This window comes from Eptatretus burgeri, chromosome 11, assembly GCF_056783735.1.
Source record: "Eptatretus burgeri isolate ZD-2024b chromosome 11, Ebu_testis_v1, whole genome shotgun sequence".
Classification (NCBI taxonomy): domain Eukaryota; kingdom Metazoa; phylum Chordata; class Myxini; order Myxiniformes; family Myxinidae; genus Eptatretus; species Eptatretus burgeri.
In genome coordinates this window covers 80,034,829-80,058,689 of record NC_140971.1, presented here as the reverse complement: position 1 = coordinate 80,058,689, position 23,861 = coordinate 80,034,829, and the positions used below count along the sequence as shown (strand labels likewise).

Here is a 23,861-nt window from a genome sequence, read left to right as displayed (position 1 = left end):
TGCTTGGACACGAACCGCTTAAGTGGTCCGTTCCGTTCTGGGATAACTGCGCGGGTATTATCCCCAGACCTCGCTGGACCCGATCACTTTACTGGCTATTTAAAAACCAACTATATTCCGAGTGCAAGATGGGGCAGTTCAATGAGGGAATGGACGCAACGAACAGGTTTACATTCACACAAGGGCATTTATTATAATAAAGCACGTATGCAATTAAACAAGGCAAAACACGTATGCAATTATACAAGCAACAAAAGCACGACAAAAGAACTACGACCGTCTACTTATTATGTACAGTCACTTGCACTTAACAGCAGTTCCTACTTATTAGACGGGCCCACGGACACACGTACACACACACACACACACACACACACACACACACACACACACACACACACACACACACACACGAAATGGTGGCAGAGGCCTTTAATAACGAGCTCCAGCTCGGAGGACAGGTGGTGAAACTCAGAACCTATCTCGAACCTCTCCACCTCATGTGGTCTTCAAGTTGTTGGGACCCGGGCTGCAACGAGAGCGAGCTGGATCCAATCGCCGAGCCGCGATCCTTCCCGAGCTCTCGCGAATCTTCCCGCGCTTCTCAACACGTGCTGGTGAGACGAGGAGCCGATCCTTCCCGTCGATGCGTCGCTTCCCCGAGGAACCACCTCCGTCATCTTGAGGTAATCATAGACCCCTAGTATCAGCAGGGTGGGTTGAATATATATATATATATATATATATATATATATATATATATATATATATATATATATATATATATATTGTTGCGAATTTGCGCCCGCCGGCGTGCGATCGGCCGCTCGACTCGAATGGCGGCCGCCTCTCCCACCGGAACGGACAATTCAGTCGTGACCCTCTCGGAACAACACCGGGAGCTAGTCACGGGTGGGGGTTAAACCTCACCACGATCGTGCCAATTGCCAACCCGCGCAGGATAGGGTTGCTCACCAAATTCCATCCACCTAAGTACCTGCGCGAATGTTCGACCGGGCGAGCGTACCACGCCACAGGCCGACTCCGGACACGAACCGCCTAAGCGGTCCGTTCCGTGCTACAGTGATAACCGAGCGGTGTTATCGTCGCCTTGACAGTTCCAATTAATTAACGGGATGTTGCACCCACTACGACCCCTTACGTGAAGCAGGATGGAGAGTCAAACAAAGGAAAGGACGCAGCGAAACGGGGAACAAGTTCACACAAGCACGTTTAATTCACACAGACCAGCACGGAAGGCATGTATTTACAGTCACAATAATCAAAATGCACATATGAAGTGAAAGAAGAGTTAAAACCGAATACGCCTACACACGGCAACACTTAAACAGTTCTACTTGTCGGACAGGCGCCACCCACAGTCATTTACACAAACCCAAAGAAAAGAAAGGACTTCCCTTGGTGCGGCCGTCGAGTCCTCCTCCCACGACCTCCACTCTGAGCTCCGTCTCCTTCGCCGTCCTCCACTGCCGACTCGACCAGGCTCGACGATGACACAGCTCGACTTCAACGAGCTCCTCGGGCTCCACGAGCTCCACACCGATGCGGAGGAACTCGACCACAACGACACAGCTCGGCGATGACCCAACAACGACTTCAGACGAGTTTCACGAGTCAGGGAGAGAGCGAGAGGAAGAGGGAGAGCGCAAGAAGAGGGAGAGAACGCAGGAAGAGGGAGAGAACGCGCCCCGCCCGTGTCCGACTTTTATAGTGCGGGGCTCCACCCTTCACTCCGCCCCGTTTTCGGCTCCACCCTCCTTCGAGAGGGTTCTCGAAAAGGGGCGTTCCCTCACCCCGACCGCCTCATGCTGTCCATCCACCAATCGGCGGCGAGCCGCCCTTCCCCCCTTCCCTCACACCAAGTGCGGGGAAGAATGGCGGGAAAAGCCCACCAGCATCCTTGGCAGTTTTTGTTCGTTTGAAATCAAAGATAGGGAAAGAAAAACGATTAACTGGAGGATCGCAGCCCGAATGGATAACATAAATTCCCTCTATACAACGGGTTTGGCCTAACTACACATGTACCTATGGAGATATCTCACATGAGGGCCCTTTATGGTGTAATGCGAATTTCCACAGCCGCAGCAATCGTCTTCTTCTTCTTCTTCTTTCGGCGAGCTCCCGTTTGGGGTCGCCACAGCGGATCAACCGTCTCCATTTCGCTCTATTTCGTTTTGTTGTCCGCATAATGATTTGGCATAGGTTTTTACGCCGGATGCCCTTCCTGAAGCAACCCTGGTCGCCTCTTACTACACACAGGGATATGGTACACCTATTCTAACCAGGGCATACACCCCAGTTAGAATAGCCCCCCCTTCCGCTCCCACGGGTGGGAGCCGTAACAATATATATATATATATATATATATATATATATATATATATATATATATATATATATAATTTATTCAAATTTACACACTCAGGAATTGAAATCCCTCTTTGCTTTTATTTCTAGCAATTAAGAGTTTTAAACCTGAAGGGCACTTGGGAGAGCGCAGAACCTCCAACCCACAATGCCTGATCCAGTAGAGCATACGGGGCCAAATAAATCCTTCTCAGCACGTGCTGGTGAGACGAGGCGCCGATCCTTCTCGTCGATGCGTCGCTTCCCCGAGGAACCACCTCCCGCGCTTCTCAACACGTGCTGGTGAGACGAGGTGCCGAACCTTCCCGTCGATGCGTCGCTTCCCCGAGGAACCACCTCCACGAAGAGGTTGATGAGTTGCACTAAGCCGGGAACCAAAATGGAGAACAAAGAGCTCCACGAACCAAGAAGAAGAAGCCACCACTCGCAGCTCGAGCCGAGCAACCGGCTTAACCTCCTTCCAAACAGGGCAGCTTGAAGGAAAAAGCTCTCTCGAGCCAAGCAGAAGCCGAAGCTCACGGAACCGTCAAAGCAAAGAGCCTCCAAGAAGCCTCCTCCTGAGCCAGGCTTCAGCCGAAGCTCACTGAGCCAGCCGAAGCAAAAAGCTTCTGCAGGCCTCAACCCTTACGCAAGCCAAGCAGGACCCGACGGTCTGCTGAACGACTACTCTCTACTCCCTTCTCCATCTCTGCCCTTCCAACTCTGCCCTTGAACAAAAGAAAAATATCTCCTCTTATCCTTCCCCCCCCCCTCCTCCACGCCCGGCGTGACTCATGCCCTCGTGATCCATCCCCCCGTTCAGCCACGGGTGGGAGGGAGTTGTTGACATCATGAGTCACGGGACGGCAGGGTTCTTCCTCTTCGCAGATGAGGGGGAGGGATGTCTCCATTGTTCGTTTCTTAACTATTAAATCGATCCGCAGCGCATCTAATCGATTTCTGAACATTTAAACAATGAAAGGTGAGTTATCTAGGGAGAAGCACTTATCGACATAGCTGACTAAAGGAACCTACCTGTATTTTGTGTGTAATTGAATTCCCAAATTCATAACAATATATATATATATATATATATATATATATATATATATATATATATATATATATATATATATATATATATATATATATATATATATTTCAAATTTACACACTCAGGAATTGAAATCCCTCTTTGCTTTTATTTCTCGCAATTAAGAGTTTTAAACCTGAAGGGCACTTGGGAGAGCACAGAACCTCCAACCCACAATGCCTGATCCAGGAGAACATACGGGGCCAAATAAAATTTTGAAATATCATGCAATATATCGATTTTGACCACATCTTCACCAAAATCCAATCAGTTCATCTTTGTCACACACACAACCTGTCCACCAGGTTTCGTCCGAATCCGTCCACAGTCTTTTGAGATGTCGTGCTATACTTTGTTTTGACCCTATCTCTCAATGGTGAATAATCACTTAAAAATTATTGTAGCCGGATCGGGATCCAGATCCTCAGCAAAATCTAATCAATTTGTCCTTGACACACACCCAAACTGCCCATCAAATTTCATCCAAATCTGTCCACAACATCTTGAGATATCCTGCACACAAACAATCAATACATCATGCAGAGCACAATACATGCAAAATCCTGAAAATAAATTTGAGCATAAAAATCATTGGTTGAATTCAGTGACTTGATGTGCAAATCCTCTTTAAATTACAAGTCTATCGGATGACAATTGAGGATCTTAGAAACTCCACCTAAGTTGTTGACCTTTGTCCTATGATGAACTTTTGCCCTAAGTTAACCTCAAAAATAATGCGTGTTTGAATTCAGTGACATCATATGCAAATCCTGTTCAAGTCAATCGGATGAAAATTGTATATTTTAGAAATAGCACCGAAGTTGACCTTCGGCCTATGTTGACCTTTTGACCTTCTGACCTCAAAATCAATAGGCTTCTTGCTTACGACCAAGTCTACCATTTTCTGAAGTTTCATAAAGATCAGCTTAAAACTGTGACCTGTAGGCGATTGACTTTCAGACAGACAAATAAACAAGCCGGTAGGCGACAAGGGATTCGCTAAGATCGAAACACTGGATACGATGCTTTTCATTCTGACCGTTCCACCGACAAAGATTCATTGCCATGACGTATTGGTTCACATACAATTGTTCCTCTGCCTGGCAAGATTTTTCCTATTGCATAGTTTGCCAACTGGCACTCTTCACAAAAAATGACAGTAAATAGACACCCTATTTTTGAAGGACTACCATTTGAAAAATAATCGGTTTGCTGGTTTGTGCTGTCGAGCCTCACGTTGCAGACACACACACACGCGCGCGTGCGCACACACACACACACACACACACACACACACACACACACACACACACACACACACACGGAAAACCCGATAAACTTCTCTCAATGCTCTTGTTTGACCACACCTCCTGAGCCACACAATATTTTTCATAAGCCACGCCCACTTTTCATAAGCCACGCCCACTTTCCCACACTACTCCCACTTTCCTACGCCACTCCCACTTTTCATCAACCACGTCCACTTTCCCTAAGCTCCGCCCACTTTCCGAAGCCCCTCATAAAAAATGACGGTAAATAGACACCCGATTTTTGAAGGACTACCATTTGAAAAATAAAACCTCAATCAAAAATCGGCTCAAGTAAAATTTTATAAATATCTCGAAGTGTTTAATTCCAAAGTCTCGTTTCTCTACATTCAAAACTGAAGGACAAATATTGAAAATACTGTACGCGGTTTTTCGGCCGCTGCACAGCAACGGGTGGTTGCTAGGCAATGAAATTCAAACGCGCACATTCCCAGCAGATATTGTACATGTTGGCAAAGGCTCATCGAAATTGGTTTGCTGGTTCGTGCTGTGGAGCCTCGCGTTGCAGACACACACACACACACACACACACACACACACAGACGGAAAATCCGACAATAAGGGATATCTAGCATATATAGCGAATCCAATAGACAAACAGACAGAATAGCACACGCGACCAACCAAAATACTTGAAAAAGCTTTGACTTTTGCAAATAACAAGAAAGACGTTGTGTAGAGCACGACACTTGTGAAATCCCTTAAACAAATTTGACCATAAAAAATAATTGGTGGTTGAATTCAGTGACCTAATGTGCAAATCCTCTTCAAATTTCAAGTCAATCGGATAAAAATTGAGGATTTTAGAAATCTCACCGAAGTTGCTGACCTTTGGCCTATTTTGGCCTTTTGGCCTACGTTGACCTAAAAAAAATGGTGGTTGAATTCAGTGCAAATATGTAAATCCTTTTCAAATTTCAAGTCAATCAGTTAAAAACTGACAATTTTAGAAACGTGACAAAGTTGTTGACTTTTGGCAAACAAAATCAATAGGCTTCTTGCTTATGACCAAATCTTCCATTTTGTGAAGTTTCGTTAAGATCTGTTTAAAATTGTGACCTGTTGGTGAATGAAATAGACAGACAGACAAACAATTAAGAAAAACATCATGCAGAGCACGATACTTGCAAAATCCACCCCCCATAAAAAGTTACCATGGATACATCATTTTGTATCCATTTCATTTCATTTTGATTAAAATTGTCAAAAAAAATTTCATCAAAGCTCAGGTCAATCGGATAAAAAATTTATTTTAGAAAGTTGACATTGGGTTGAGTTTTGACCTTTTCACCTCAAAAATAATCGAATAACCTTTTAAATGATGCAATATGGAATTATTATTCAAATTTGAAGTAAATCGGATGTAAAATTATGATTTTAGAAATTCTGACCTTGAGTTGACCTTTTGACATCAAAAATAGCTGATTTCCCAATTCGGTAAGACACTGGAATTGGTGTTTAATTTTCAAGTCAATCGGATGAAAAATGACGATTTTAGAAATTTGACCTCAAGATGACCTTTAACCGTTGACCTCAAAATCAATAGGCCTCTCAGTTCTGATGACTTCTACAGCTTGGTAAAGTTTCATGATGATCGGCTTAGAATTGTGACCTGTAGGTGATTGAGACAAGGATCGACAGACAGATAAATAGAAAAACAAGAAGATGTCGTGCAGAGCACGATACTTGCAAAATCCATAAAACAAATTTGACCTCAACAATAACTGGTGGTTGAATTCAATGACCAAATTTGCAACTCCTCTTCAAATTTCCAGTCAATTGGATGAAAATTGACAATTTCAGAAATTCGGCCTATGTTGACCTTTTGGCCAAAGTGGATCTCAAAAATAATTGGTGGTTGAATTCAGTGACCTGACATGAAAATCCTCTTCAAATTTTAAGTCAATGGGGTGAAAATTGAGGATTTTCGAAATACCACCTTAGTTGCTGACCTTGGGTCGATGCTGACCTTTTGGTCTAAGTTGACCTCCAAAATAATTGGTGGTTGAATTCAGTGACCTGAAATATAAATCTTCTTCAAATTTCAAGTCAATCGGGTGAAAATTGAAGATTTTAGAAATACCACCATAGTTGCTGACCTTGGCCCTATGTTGACATTTTGGTCTATGTTGACCTCAAAAAGTAATTGGTGGTTGAATTCAGTGACCTGAAATTAATATAATTCCTCTTCAAATTTCAAGCAATCAGATGAAAATTGAGGATTTTAGAAATACCACCATTGTTGCTGACCTTTGGCCTATGTTGACCTTTTGGTCTATGATGACCTCAAAAAAATTGGCTGGATGACTTGAGTGACGTGAAATATAAATTATATTCAAATTTCAAGTCAATCAGAAGAAAATTGATAATTTTAGAAATTCGGCCTATGTTGACTTCAAACATAATTGGTGGTTGAATTCAGTGACCTGATAAAATTGAAGATTTTAGAAATTCGACAAAGCTGTTGACCTTTGGCCTATGTTGACCTTTTGACCTAAAACAATAGGCTTCTTGGTTATAACAAACTCTACCATCTGGTGAAGTTTTGTGAAGATCGGTTTAAAATTGTGAATGTACATGGTTGACAGACAGACAGACAGACAAACAAACAGACGGAACAAATGAAAAATCACTCATAGAGCAACACATGGCAAAACAGAACAAAGTAGAACACCACATACCTCCACCAGGCTGAACAGTTTATTGGTTTGTATCCCACTGATGAGCTGGATCTGAACCAAAATCTAATCCACTTGTTCTTGTCACCGATCCTACTCATCCACCTAGTTTGGTCACATCTCGTCCACAACTTTGAGATATCATGATATATATATATATATATATATATATATATATATATATATATATATATATATATATATACATATATATACATACATATATATACATACATACATATATATACATATATACATATATATATATACATATATATACATATATATATATATATATATATATATATATATTTACACACAGTCGTGTGCACACACACACATATATATATATATATATATATATATATATATATATATATATATATATATATATATATATATATATATATATATATATATATATATATATATATATATATATATATATTTACACACAGTCGTGTGCACACACACATATATATATGTATATATATATATATATATATATATATATATATATATATATATATATATGTATATATATATATATATATATATATATATATATATATATATATATATATATATATATATATTTACACACACACGAATGTGCAAAAGTCTTTGGCAGATACTGTCTTAGACTTTTGCACAGTAGCGTATATACTGTTACGGCTGTGGAAATTTGCAATACACCAGAAAGGTCCTCAGGTTAGATATATCGATAAGTTCATGTGTAGTTAGTACACACCCATTGTATAGAGGGAATATGTGTGATTCATCTGGGCTGCGACGCTTTGAGTTAGCCATTTTTCTTTCTCTATCGTTATTTTGGACCAATAAGCTCGCCAACAACTCAAACACCACCACCTTCGCCTCTTTACCTCCACAACTCCACTCCGCAAACATCACTTCACTGCCATTCTCAAACGATGCCCGCCAATAACCAAACCACCACAGCAAACCCCCACCACCTTCGCCTTTCTCCTTCCACAACCATCAACCACGCCACCTGCCAACACCGAACGTTGTGCTGTCCAGGGCCCGTTCGGTGATTGTTGCCGAACGCGTCGAGCCGCGAGTACAAATGGATGCCTTTACCGGAGAGGAAATCGGATCAGGGGAGGCTCACGCCCCCTTTTTCTCTGTCGAATGGGCGAGTGTCGGGCGGTGTGGCCCCGCCCCCAAGCACGATGCATGTGGACTTCTTTTAGGAGGAAATTCGGATCAGGAGAGGCTCACGCCCCTTTTTTCCCGACCAATGGCTAAACGTCGGGTGGCGTGGTGCTGCCTCCAAGCGCGTTTTGATCCGCAAATTAGCATACATGCTCCTCCCCCGGTCTATAAAGACGCGACTAGCGTGTGTGTGCTGTGCTGGCTGGGCTGGTCGAGTGAAGACGGAGGTCGTCGTTGAGGTTGTCGTTGCGGGGGCTGGTCGAGTGAAGACGAAGGTCGTCATTGAGGTTGTCGTTGCTGGGTCGACGGACGAGTCGCAGAGTGAAGCAGGGACGCGGAAGAGGGCTCAGGGGTGAGAGTTCGCCGGAGTCGGTGCAGTCCCAAGGCCCCGCTAGCGGGACGGAGAGTCCGCCATTCCCCTCTCTCCACCCCGAGCATCAACAATTCCCCCCATCCGCACTGAGATAGCACCAGTAACCCCGTCCATTCCCCACCCCAACCGTGGTGTCGACCGACCAACACGTGCCTGCGCAATGCATGCCTGAAAGGAGCTCACCGACCACACCAGGGGCACGGAGTCAGGCACGTTACACTGACATTGCGGCTAGCCCGCCATCGCACCACGAGGGCACGGGTAAGACCCCTTCGGTCTCGTGGACCTGGCCGCTCACCCAGGTCCCACGTACATTTGGTCCATGGACCTGTCTGCCCCCTTGTCTGTGAGGGTGGCTTTTATTTGCTTTTTGTGTAAATGTGTGTGGCGCCAGTCTTTTAAGTAAACCTGAATAAGTGCTTGTACATTGTTGCTTTATTCGGTGGTAACTCTTTTGCTTGCTTTAAATGTATGGCTGTAAATACGTGCCTTGTCTGCGTGTGTAATAAACTACTTGCTTGTTGAACTGTTTTCCCGTTTCGTTGCGTCCTTTCCTTCGTTTGAAAGTTCTATCTTGCATCACGTAAGGGATTGGTAGTGGGTGTAGACACCCAATAAATAATCTGAACCGTCGAGGTCAGCGATAACTCCGCTCAGTTATCCCTGCAGCACGGAACGAGCTGCTTAAGCGGTTCGTGTCCGGAGTCGGCCTGCGGCGTGGTACAACTCCTCGGTACGCTACCCTTACGGGTACTTAGGTATATCGACATTCGGTGATTCACCCTATTTCGCGCAGGTAGAATGCGGACTGGGTTGCGGTGAGATTAAACCCCCACCCGTGGCTAGCTCCTTGGCAGTAGTTCCAAGAGGGTCATGACTGAATTGTCCGTTCAGGTGGGCGACGCGTCGCGATTTGAATTACGTGGCCGATCGCACGCCAGGCGGGCGAAATTCGTAACAATAGTTTTTGCCCAATCTCTCAATTTAAGAAATTAGGCAGCCCATGTTTTCCTTTTGACCTTAAAAATAATTAGTGGCTGAATTAATTGACCTGATATGCAAATCCTGTTCAGATTTCAAGTCAATCGGATGAAAATTGAGGATTTTAGAAATTGAACATATGTTGTTGACGTTTGGCCTCTGTTGACCTTTTGGCATATACTGACCTCAAAATTAATTTGTGGTTGTATTTATTGAGATAATATGAAAATCCTGTTCCAATTTCAAGTCAATTGGATTAAAATTGACAATTTTAGAAATTCGGCCCATGTTGACCTTTTGGCCGATAATATGTGGTTGAATTCAATGACATAATATGCAAATCCTCTTCAACTATGAAGTCAATGAGATAAAAATTGAGGATTTTAGAAATTTCAAAAAGTTGACCTTTATCCTATGATGACCTTTTGACCTCAAAAATAAATAAGATTCTGTTGGACCACCAACTCCAGCATTTGGTTGTTTCATGAAGATGGGTTTAAAATTGTGACCTGTAGGCGATTAAAGGTGAGTTGACAGACAAAAATCAGAAGCAATCAACATACTTGTCAAAGAAATTTTTTTTTTTTGCCAAGTAATAAGAAAGTCGACCGACCAATATATAGTACAGTACTTGAAAAATCTTCGATAAACAAACAGACAGACAGGGGTGAAAACATAACATCCACCTTCGGTGGCGGAGGTAATAATACATGTACCATAGTCGTGTATTGTATACACTGCATTAGAAATGTACAGGCCGTTTGAAGCACTTGCTGCACACTCTAAAAATGCTGGAATTTGTGCTTCGTGCGAGCACTGACAGCAGGAAGAATGGAATTCTATGCACGAAAGGGTGTACAAGAAGGTGAAAATAGACCCGAACGTTCCCACGCACGGTCCACATGAGCCCAATTCTGGGCGCACATTCGATGTTTTCAACGTTTATTTATAGACATCGCCTTTCAATCCATGAAGGTGGTGGTAAGGAGGAAGGGGGGGGGAGGAGGGGAGTGTTGGATTATGCGGTACCCAACCCGCAACGTCTGCAATTACACATCTTAACATCACCCACACCAGTATAAGGACGGAAATAAAAATATATAATTCAATCAGAGGGTGGGGGAACGAATGGGAATTCATAGAAACTCTCCCAGTTATACACTTACACGAATAATAAAGTACAGGATAAGGACATTCATCCCATTCAGTGCAGGCTAATTTATGTTCCAGCACAAGTGATAGATATTCAGGTGTGCTCTCATATCCACACGCATGGTCGCATGGATAATTCATATATATATATATATATATATATATATATATATATATATATATATATATATATATATATATATATATATATATATATATATATATATATATTGTTGTGGTTACCAAATTCGCAAACCACCATTCAGGTCCCTTAGGTGAGGTATCTCGGTAAGTGCATGTGTAGTTAGGCCCAAACCCGTTGTCTAGTGGGAATACATGTCATTTATGCGTGCTGCGACTCTTCAGGATAGCCGTTTTTCTTTTGCTATCTTTATTTTGGACCAACCGCCATGATTACCACCACAACCACAACATCAACCACCAACCACAACGCCGCTTCACCACAACCGCCACGACCTTCACGTCACACCTTGCAACCGTCGCATCGCCACCGTTCTTGCGCCGCCTGTGGGTACCGGTGTTGGACTCGTGCAGGGCGCGCGCCGAACAGCGTGTACAAAATCACGGATTTTGTGCTTCAAAAACGGATCAAAAACGACACACGCCCACTTTTTGCCGTCCAATCGGTGAGCGAGGGGCGAATTGGCCCCGCCCCCAGGGCGATCGATATATGCAAATTTATGGATCAAAAAGCCTTCACGCCCACTTTTTCTCGGGCCAATGGGGAGCGAGGTGAAAGGTCGAAGGGAGGGGGTCAAAGATGAGAGGGCGAAGCTACGGGGCTGATAAAAGGACCGTGTTCGTCAGTCCAGAGACCAGGAGACCAGGAGACCAGGAGACCAGGAGACCAGGAGACCAGGAGACCAGGAGAGTAGGAGAGTCGGAGAGTCGGAGAGTCGGAGAGTAGAGGAGTAGGAGAGTAAGTGAGTAGGAGAGTCGGAGAGTAGGAGAGTAGGAGAGTCGGAAACAGAGAGTCAAGACTTCGCGGGAGGTGGAGAGGGCGAAGCTACGGGGCTGATAAAAGGACCGTGTTCGTCAGTCCAGAGACCAGGAGAGTAGGAGAGTAGGAGAGTCGGAGAGTAGGAGAGTAGAGGAGTAGGAGAGTAAGTGAGTAGGAGAGTCTGAGAGTAGGAGAGTCGGAAACAGAGAGTCAAGACTTCGCGGGCGGTGGAGTTGGCAAGAAGGAGCTGGTCGTCGTGTGCGTTGGAGTCGGAACGGAGGGGACGGAGCTGTGGAGAGGCGGTGACACCAGACGAGGGGGTGCTCGCGTCGTGCAGGGAGCTGCACCCCAAGGAGGCCGACAGCGCGACCTGGCCGAGGTGGAGACGCTCGTCACGGGGCAATAAAAATCCTCTATACCCCGAGCATCAGCAACCCCCTCCTGTTTCCCCCCGCGCTGAGATAGTGCGACCAAGGGGGCCCCTTTCCCACCCCCTACCAGACACTGCCCGCGAGGCCCGCGGAGTTGAGGCGCCATCGCCGCTCCTCGTCTCATCACCAGACGGGTAGGCCGACCCGGTCTCGGCCTCAGGCCCGCCTCATCCTTGAGGGTATTCTTTTCCTTGGTTTTGGGTATGTGTTGTCGGCGCCGTCTGTGAAGTAAAATTGTATAAGTGTTGCCGTGTGCTCGGTAGTCGGATAGCTCTGCATTGTGTTTCTCTTTTATATTTGCTTTTTGTGTAATATTGTGTTTTTCTTTTTTGTGTGCTTTTGGTGGAATTGAATATGTGTGCTTTCCGTTCGTCGCGAATAAATGTGATTTGTGTTGAACTGTTTCCCGCTTCGCTTCGTCATTTCTTTCATTGAATCCTCATCTTGCTTCACGTAAAGGGTTGGTAGTGGGCTGAATACGCCCGATAATTAATCGAACCGTCGAGGTCGACGATAACACCGCTCGGTTATCCCGATAGTACGGAACGGGTCGCTTAAGTGGCCCGTGTCCGAAGTCGACCTGCGGCGAGGTGCGATCGCCCGGTCTACCCTCCGTGTGGGTACTTAGGTAGGTCGAATTTGGCGAGCAACCCTATCCCACGCGGGGGCTGATTGGCTCGATCGCGGTGAGACCGAAAGGTCCACCCGTGACTGGTTCCCGGCGTTAGTCCGAGAGGGTCACGACTGGATTGTCCGTCCGGTGGGCGACGTGCCGCGATTCGAGTTACGTGGCCGTCAGCACGCCGGCGGGCGCGAATACCGCAACACTGGTGTCAGGTCGTGCGATACAAATCCATCGCCCTCCTCGCGGCACTGGTATCGGAGAACAGGAAAACGGGCTCTCCTGTCTCCGGCTAAATTCACGGGAATCGGTCCAGGGGTGAGAGAAGCGACCCCCGATTCCCTCCAAATTACGAGCGATTCAAATTAACCCTTCACGAGAAGCAAGATGGCGTCTCAAGGCGAGCGGGAGCCGGGGGTATTAGAAATGGATGTAGAATGTGTAGAATCCATGGTCCAGGATGGAATCCCCGAGCAGGAAATGTTGATTGTGCAGGAACACGGACTCGCCCAACTGAACCCAGGGCCCGAGGTGGGTGCGGCAGCGGCCGCGGTGTATGACACCTCCCCCCCCCTCTCCACCAAGACCCTTCCCCAACCCCTGCCGAAACGGCTCACTCAAGCGCACCCGACATGGCCCAGCTATGCGCCATGCTGGCGGCAATGACAAATGAAATGAAAAACGAAATGAAAGGCATGAACAAACAAATGATCGAAAAGATGGATACAAACACAAATGAAATAAAAGGCATGAACGAAAAGATGGATGCGAGTACACAACAAATGAACGGAATGGAAACAAACATAAAAAAGAAATGAAAGAGCTACGGGGTGAGACGCAGAACATGGGCCGATGCCTGCAGGCGGGCATGAAGGCCGTGACCAGGGAGCTGGGAATGGCGACTCCACGTGTGGGAGCAAACGAGCTGGAAGGGGGTGCAACGGCTGACAGGCCCGCGGTGGAGGCGGGTAAAAAAATAATTCAGGGGGCGTGTTGGGCGAGGGTCGTGACAGAGGAATCGACGGTGACCAAAAGGGAAAAATTAAATGGTGGACCAAAACGTGTGAGACGAGACACGAGGTGACGACAAAGGAAATAATAATAGTTGAGACACGGGAGATAGAGGGAAGACTGCACGATGAAGACGGGGTGAGTGACGCACACACACACACGGAGGTAGTGGAGGACAATGGGGTTGAGCTCGCGGAGCGTGTAGAGACCCAGTGCGAGCACCTGGATGGCCTCCTCCAGGAACGAGGGGAGGGAGTATGCCCCCTTGAGGCGGATCACGACCAGGTGAGTTCGGTCGTGCTTTGCGAGGTTGAGGGGACGGGTGCTGTGGACGGGTGCACTGAGAGCTTGGGGGGTATAGAGGCCCCGGAGACCCTTGTGGGGACACGAATCCCCAGTGTGGTTGTCCCTGTGTGTGTGGTGCAAGGCGTGAGTGCGTCCCCGTGTGTGGAAGCGACCCCGTGTGTGAGTGGTGTGGTGGCGATGGTGCCGGAGTACGTGCTTCCCAGCACGCCGTGTGTGGATGAGGCACGGTGTGTGGATGAGGCACCGCGGGTGAGTTCCCCCGCGTGTGTGGATGAGGCACGGAGTGCGAGTGAGGCACCGCGGGTGAGTGCCCCCGCACGCGTGAGTGAACGGCCGTGTGCAAGGTCGCTGTGTGCAAGGGAGGCCGTGTGTGTGAATGAGGCACCGCGGGTGAGTGCCCTCGCGTGTGTGAGTGAGGCACGGTGTATGAGTGAGGCACGAGTGAGTGGAAGGCCGCGAGTGCGTGGAGCCACGTGTGCGAGTGAGGCACGCGTGAGTGAACGGCCGTGTGCAAGGGAGACCGTGTGTGTGAGAGAGCGGTATGTGAGGGAGATTTCGGTTGGCATGCGGGAGCACGCAGCCGCGTCTCCCGGTGTGAATGTGATGGTGTGGACTGTGTGCGTCGTAACACGCAGGTATGCGTGGGTTGAATGGAGACGGAGACGGCGACATGAGAGGAGAGAAAGCCGGGTAGCGGCTGTAGCTGTTTCGAGGACCGTGCCGGGTTCACCCAGCAGTGAGCACGCGGTTCGTGCTGTGCAACGCACGAGACCACCACGTGCTCGCTTGCGAGAGTGAAGTCCCGGTCCGGAAACGCACGCGGTGGATTTGCCGATCCCGCGGACGGACAAAGTTTAGGCAGGTAAATGGATTTGGACCGGACGGGTTCTCCACGCGATCGTGTGTGTTAAGCTCCAACGGGCAAAGCACATGTGTTCGCGTGGGGAACCCCTCGAGACGTGGGGCTTGTGTTTTTTTTTATGCGCACGGTGACGCCATGGCTGCACGTGGGGTTGGAATCCGGCAGGAGGGGTATCTCTGCCGGATGGTACCGTCCAAGGAGGGACGAGGAACACGTGCAGCTGCATGACGTCACGGGCAGGTGCAAAGTGCGCGAGCTCTGCGTTGCCGCGCAGGTGCTGCGCATGAAAAAAAAAATAAAAAAAAGCAACTCTCACTTTCGGGTGCAAAGGATTCCTGGGCAAGGGGTGGAAGACCCCCTTGACCTGGGCACAGGATGGAAACTAGTTAGGGGGAAGGGTTAGCTTAGCTAGACCGACTTCATGGGGCAGGGGTAAGTCCTCATGGAGTCCGTGGAATGGACTAGTTAGAGGGATTTAGTGAGCTTTAGGTTGGGAAATAAAATGGGATTATTTGGAGATAGAGACAGACTTTGGATGTGTAGTGGGGACGTAGCTTAGCTACGTAGTGTTAAAAGGAACGTGCTACTAGTTTAAGGGATGACGTGGGAGCACGAGTTAGTTAGGGGATGTAGTTAGGAGGATGGCAGAGTTCAGCGGTGAGTGTGTTGAAGAGTTGTGGGTTGTGAGGTGAGTACGTGTACATGTTGAGTGAGTGAGGCCAGCGGGTCTGTGTGTATGGAGCGAATGGGGAATGCATGGTGCGATGAGTGATTGGGGGGAGGAGTGACTCCCGCCCAAGGGACCCCGGGGTCAGATTAAAGTGAGTTAGCGGGGTTAGTCAAATTGAAAAATGGAGGTTGTTTTGTTGTTGGTGGGAATGTAGGCTCGAAACCCGTTTGGAGGGGTGCAGGAGCCCTGTTGACGGGCTTGGGAGCGTGGCTGCGAAAGGTGAGTATCGCTGAGTGGGTACCCCGGGCACCAGGCTAGTCGGCCGCGGTAGGCCATGGGCCCATGGGGGGCCGGGATAGAGTAGTGGGCACGGGTGCGCCTGCTTGGTGCGGGGGCCCGGGGCGCCATTAGCCGCGTGGGCAGTGTTGTGGGCACGGGTGACCCTCGGAAAGGGGCCCGGGAGGCCGGCCTGCCACGTGTGCGTTTCAGGGGAGGTGCCATGGGGGGCACTCCCCGGTGTTCGGGAGCTGGTAGGCTCGGAGGCAGTGTAGTGCCCGGGGGTGCCATAGCGGGAGAATCGGCAGAGGGTCGTGCCTGCCAAAGGGAGCCACGTGTCCCAGCCATGAGACCGTGTGAGGGCACGGAGAGAAAATTGGGGGGCGAGGCCCGAAATTGTGAGGACACCAACACAGGCGACGGGAATCTGGGTTTATAGAACCAATAGTTTAAGCGAGAGGCGCTTGTTGAAAGCCCCGGGGTAGTTTAGCAGTTAAATGGTTAGGGTAGATTAGGAGATGTACCCCTCCGCACCATCCATCCCCTCGCTGTCGTTGTGGGCCGCTGGACCCACTTTGGTTATAGATCGCCGAACTCTGGGGAGGCCATTCTGAGGCTTCGTTGGGCCTCGACACAGGACGTTAGCTCTCCCTTATTCCCCTCCGGGAAGGGAACGTAGGGGTTGGGAGTAGGCTAGGTGACAGGATAGGTTAGCCGAACAAGGACGATAAAGGGGGTTTGGGGACGATTTATAGTGGGGAAGTAAGAATAAAAACAACAAAAAAATAAGTTGGGGCTAAATTGGGGTTTGACAAATTAAGGGAGTGGGTATGTACAGTGACAGGCAAAGGCGATAGTTGGGAGGGAGACAGGTAGGTAGGTCCGAGCCCGCCTTCCAAGTGGCCAGCACCACCGCACTCCCTCCACCAACCTCCATTGAACGGCAAAGGCTGGCCAACTTCATCGGCTGGCCGTGTTTTGCTTCAAGGCGGAGGCCGGCCAACTTCATCGGCAGCTGTGTGCTGCAAGGCCTGTGCCGGCCAGTTCATCTGCTGGCTGTTTTTCTTCGAGGCCTGTGCCGGCCAGTTCGTCTGCCGGCTGTGTTTGCCTGCAGCGGCCTTCTTCTGCGGGCTGTGTTTGCCTGCTGCCTTTGCCATGCCATGCCCACTGCCCACGTTCACCAGCCCCGTTCAATTTTTGCTTTGCCCCCCCTGTTCATTTCCATGTGCGCCAGGATCAAGGCAACAGTTTGCAAGCTGCAAGAACTGCCCCGTTGGCAGCTACAACACGGGCCTGCAGTGGCGGCCCGTGCACCGTGTTTGCATTCATCCATCCATTCGTTGTGCTCATTGCGTGTGCCACTTGAGCTGGCACGGAGACTACGTTTGTGCAGCCCATGCACCGTTGTGGTTCACTGCGTTCAGTTCAAAAGGGAAGGCCTTGGACTGCGTGTGAGCAGCCGGCCACGTTCCCTGTCACCTGCATTGTTTGAGCCAGAGACTGCATGTGGGCAGCCTGGCTCCCTGCTAACTGCTTTCTTTTTGCAGAGTTCAATGATCCTGGGCCATGGTTTAGTGTAAAATTTGTAAGTTAAAGTTAAGATGTACTGTAAATATGAGTGCGCCCCCGGCATGTATGTCTTAGCGCCGGCAATTTTATTTAAGTCGTCCGTGTGAGTGAGTTTGTTTCGGTAGTTACGCAGCCCTCAGGTTATTTATTTTGGGGACACGAATACCATGAATGTCGCACTCAGGGATCCGTAGGTAAAATGTACTAGGGGAAAACTACACATGATGGCACACGAAAATTTGACGACTCGGGACGAGTCTGTAAAAAGGGGAGGGGGTAGTGTTGTGGTTACCAAATTCGCAAACCACCATTCAGGTCCCTTAGATGAGGTATCTCGGTAAGTACATGTGTAGTTAGGCCCAAACCCGTTGTCTAGTGGGAATACATGTCATTTATGCGTGCTGCGACTCTTCAGGATAGCCGTTTTTCTTTTGCTATCTTTATTTTGGACCAACCGCCATGATTACCACCACAACCACAACATCAACCACCAACCACAACGCCGCTTCACCACAACCGCCACGACCTTCACGTCACACCTCGCAACCGTCGCATCGCCACCGTTCTTGCGCCGCCTGTGGGTACCGGTGTTGGACTCGTGCAGGGCGCGCGCCGAACAGCGTGTACAAAATCACGGATTTTGTGCTTCAAAAACGGATCAAAAACGACACACGCCCACTTTTTGCCGTCCAATCGGTGAGCGAGGGGCGGGTGGCCCGCCCCCAGGGCGATCGATATATGCAAATTTATGGATCAAAAAGCCTTCACGCCCACTTTTTCTCGGGCCAATGGGGAGCGAGGTGAAAGGTCGAAGGGAGGGGGTCAAAGATGAGAGGGCGAAGCTACGGGGCTGATAAAAGGACCGTGTTCGTCAGTCCAGAGACCAGGAGAGTAGGAGAGTAGGAGAGTCGGAGAGTAGGAGAGTAGAGGAGTAGGAGAGTAAGTGAGTAGGAGAGTCTGAGAGTAGGAGAGTCGGAAACAGAGAGTCAAGACTTCGCGGGCGGTGGAGTTGGCAAGAAGGAGCTGGTCGTCGTGTGCGTTGGAGTCGGAACGGAGGGGACGGAGCTGTGGAGAGGCGGTGACACCAGACGAGGGGGTGCTCGCGTCGTGCAGGGAGCTGCACCCCAAGGAGGCCGACAGCGCGACCTGGCCGAGGTGGAGACGCTCGTCACGGGGCAATAAAAATCCTCTATACCCCGAGCATCAGCAACCCCCTCCTGTTTCCCCCCGCGCTGAGATAGTGCGACCAAGGGGGCCCCTTTCCCACCCCCTACCAGACACTGCCCGCGAGGCCCGCGGAGTTGAGGCGCCATCGCCGCTCCTCGTCTCATCACCAGACGGGTAGGCCGACCCGGTCTCGGCCTCAGGCCCGCCTCATCCTTGAGGGTATTCTTTTCCTTGGTTTTGGGTATGTGTTGTCGGCGCCGTCTGTGAAGTAAAATTGTATAAGTGTTGCCGTGTGCTCGGTAGTCGGATAGCTCTGCATTGTGTTTCTCTTTTATATTTGCTTTTTGTGTAATATTGTGTTTTTCTTTTTTGTGTGCTTTTGGTGGAATTGAATATGTGTGCTTTCCGTTCGTCGCGAATAAATGTGCTTTGTGTTGAACTGTTTCCCGCTTCGCTTCGTCATTTCTTTCATTGAATCCTCATCTTGCTTCACGTAAAGGGTTGGTAGTGGGCTGAATACGCCCGATAATTAATCGAACCGTCGAGGTCGACGATAACACCGCTCGGTTATCCCGATAGTACGGAACGGGTCGCTTAAGTGGCCCGTGTCCGAAGTCGACCTGCGGCGAGGTGCGATCGCCCGGTCTACCCTCCGCGTGGGTACTTAGGTAGGTCGAATTTGGCGAGCAACCCTATCCCACGCGGGGGCTGATTGGCTCGATCGCGGTGAGACCGAAAGGTCCACCCGTGACTGGTTCCCGGCGTTAGTCCGAGAGGGTCACGACTGGATTGTCCGTCCGGTGGGCGACGTGCCGCGATTCGAGTTACGTGGCCGTCGCACGCCGGCGGGCGCGAATCCGCAACTATATATATATATATATATATATATATATATATATATATATATATATATATATATATATATATATATATATATATATATATATATATATATATATATATATATATATATATATCTTCTTCTTCCTCTTTCGGCTTGCTCCCGCTAGGGGTCGCCACAGCGGACCAACTGTCTCCATTTTGCTCTATCCTCCACATCTTCCATTGACACTCCAACCACCCGCATGTCCGCCCTCACCGCATCCATGAACCTCTTCTTTGGCCTTCCTCTTCTCCTCCTGCCTGGCGGCTCCATCTTCAACATCCTTCTCCCGATATACTCCGTTTCCCTCCTGTGCACATGTCCAAACCATCGCAATCTCGCCTCTCTCACTTTGTCTCCAAACCGTCCTACCTGCGCTGTCCCTCTAATACACTCATTTCTTATCCTATCCATCCTCGTCACTCCCAACGAGAATCGCAGCATCTTTAACTCTGCCACCTCCAGCTCTGCTTCCTGTCTTTTTGTTAGCGCCACCGCCTCCAAACCATACAACATAGCTGGTCTCACTACCGTCTTGTATACTTTCCCCTTCACTCTTGCAGCTACCCTTCTGTCACAAATCACTCCTGCAACTCTTCTCCACCCACTCCATCCTGCCTGCACTCTCTTTTTCACTTCTCTCCCACACTCTCCGTTACTTTGGACAGTTGATCCCAAGTATTTAAACCAATCCACCTTCCCCACCTCAACTCCTTGCAACCGCACCATACCACCACCCTCCCTCTCATTTACGCACATGTACTCCGTCTTTCTCCTACTGACTAACATTCCCCTTCTCTCCAGTGCGTACCTCCACCTCTCAAGGCTCGATTCAGCCTGCTCCCTACTCTCCCTACAGATCATGATGTCATCCGCGAACATCATGGTCCACGGAGACTCCAGTCTGATCTCGTCCGTCAACCTGTCCATCACCATTGCAAACAGGAAAGGGCTCAGAGTCGATCCTTGGTGCAATCCCACTTTAACCTTAAACCGGTCCGTCATTCCTACCGCACACCTCACCGCTGTCACACTGTCCTCATACATATCCTGCACGATCCTCACATACTTCTCCACCACTCCCGACTTCCTCATACAATGCCACAACTCCTCTCTTGGCACCCTATCATAAGCTTTCTCTAAATCCACAAACACACAATGTAACTCTTTCTGGCCTTCCCTATACTTCTCCATCAACATTCTCAAAGCAAACATCGCATCAGTGGTGCTCTTTCCTGGCATAAACGCATATTGCTGCTCACAGATCGTCACCTCTCCTCTCAACCGAGCTTCCACTACTCTTTCCCACAACTTCATGGTGTGGCTTAACAACTTTATCCCTCTGTAATTTCCACAGCTCTGCACATCACCCTTATTCTTGAAAATCGGAATCAGTACACTTATTCTCCACTCCTCCGGCATCCTCTCACTTTCCAAGACTTTATTAAACAATCTGGTTAACAACCCCACTGCCATCTCTCCTAAGCACTTCCATGCCTCCACTGGTATACCATCTGGGCCAACCGCCTTTCCACTTTTCATCTTCTTCATAGCAGTCCTCACTTCATCCTTACTGATCCACCCCACTTCCAGATTCACTATCTCCACCTCTTCCAACCTTCTCTCTCTCTCATTTTCTTCATTCATCAGCTCCTCAAAGTACTCCATCCACCTTCTCAACACACTCTCCTCGCTCGTCAGCACATTCCCATTTGCGTCCTTATCACCCGAACCTGCAGCACATCCTTCCCAGCTCGGTCCCTCTGTCTTGCCAATCGGTACAAATCCTTTTCCCCTTCTTTTGTATCCAACTTCTCATACAGCTCGTCATATGCCTTTTCCTTGGCCTTAGCCACCTCTCTTTTTGCTTTTCGACGCCACTCCTTGTACTCCTGCCGACTTTCTTCATCTCTCTGACTATCCCACTTCTTTTTAGCCAACCCCTTCTTCCTTATACTTTCCTGTACTTCCTCATTCCACCACCAAGTCTCCTTATCTTCCTTCCTCTGTCCAGATGTCACACCAAGTACCTTCCTAGCTATCTCCCTCACAACTTCTGCTGTCGTTGCCCAATCATCCCACCCATCTTTACCACCATCCAACGCCTGTCTCACCTCCTCCCTAAATTTCACGCAACAGTCTTCCTCCTTCAGCTTCCACCATCTGGTCCTTGGTTCAGCCCTCACTCTCTTCCTCAACCTCACCTCTAAAGTCATCCTACAGACCACCAATCGATGCTGTCGAGCTACACTCTCCCCTGCCACAACCTTACAGTCACTAATCTCTTTCAGGTTGCATCTCCTACTTAAGATGTAATCCACCTGTGTGCACTTTCCTCCACTCTTGTATGTCACCCTGTGTTCCTCCTTCTTCTTGAAATACGTGTTTACCACTGCCATTTCCATTCTTTTTGCAAACTCTACCACCATTTGCCCTTCCACATTTCTCTTGTTGAGACCGTACCTCCCCATCACCTCCTCATCCTCTTTATTCCCTTCCCCAACATGTCCATTGAAATCTGCTCCAATCACCACTCTTTCATCCTTGGATACACTCTCCACCACTTCATCTAACTCACTCCAGAAATCTTCTTTATATTCCATCTCACACCCCATATGTGGGGCATATGCACTGATGACATTCATCATCACCCCTTCAATTTCCAACTTCACACTCATCACTCGGTCAGACACCCTCCTCACCTCCAATACCCTCTTGACATGATCTTCCTTCAGGATTATCCCGACACCATTTCTCCTCCCATCCACACCATGGTAGAACAGTTTGAAACCACCTCCAATGCTCCTCGCCTTACTCCCCATCCACTTGGTCTCTTGTACACACAGTATATATATATATATATATATATATATATATATATATATATATATATATATATATATATATATATATATATATATGTCTCTCTCGAAACATGTGGAGTGACGAGCACTCCCCCGATCCCCAATGGACATAGTCAGACACCCATCCTACATCCCCACTAGTGTAAGACTATGTCCAATGGGGATCGGGGAAAATGCTCGTCACACTCCACATGTTTCGATTTACCTGCCGATCACATCACATGCCTTCTGGGTGAATGGTTTGCATTTGTAGGAACAATTGTCTGGGTGGCAGACAGACGGTTGTTCTTTGCGGATTATGCGGCTTTACCATTTGAGACATTATCCGCGGTGATGCTCACCACAACAGTCATGAGTTGCGTCTGATGTGTATGTATGTATGTATGTATGTATATATTCAATTCCACATTCTGAAACCTGCATATGTACACACACACACACACACACACACACACACACACACACACACACACACACACACACACACACACACACACGTGGATACTTTACAGACCTGTGGCGGGAGCATTTGAAACCTATGCTATCTACCTGGCAAAGGTCTGCCTGCATGCATGCTCCGACATGCAGCGACCTTTGCATCCGTCTGGTCGGCTCACTCCGAATCTGATTCGTTCATGCTAGGCCTCTCAACAGAGAGGGAAGGGTGGGGGAGCAGGTGAAGGGATGGGAGAGAGAGATGGAGGGGTGCAGAGAGAGGGAAGGGAGAGGAAAGGAGGGGGGAGAGGGGAGGGGTCGGAAAGAGGGAGAGGGGTGAGAGAGAGGGGGCAGGGTTGGGAGGGAGAGATAGGGGTGAGGGAGGCAGAGGGGTGAGAGAGGGAGAGGGATGAGGGATTCTGGCAGATGTGACACCCAGTTTAATGTCCATCCATGACAAAACACACATTGATGAATCACCCTGCCTGTCAAACACCGGGATGACAGTTTATAGCTGGGTCGGGATTCAAACCAGGCTACACAGAGCGAGCATGTGTACCTCTCAGCTTTGCTGCCATGATATGGTGATTCATTACTTCACAACTGAAAACATCTTTTACTCGTGATCACATAATTTATTTTGCCTTCCTACCTCC

At 48.4% G+C, this 23,861-nt stretch overlaps 1 long non-coding RNA gene across 3 annotated transcripts in view; it reads right to left on the bottom strand.

Annotated features, from left to right (window-relative positions):
• The window catches only part of LOC147017468 (uncharacterized), a 131,999-nt gene that overhangs the window by 78,046 nt on the left and 30,092 nt on the right, over positions 1-23,861 (bottom strand). The window lies entirely within an intron of this gene.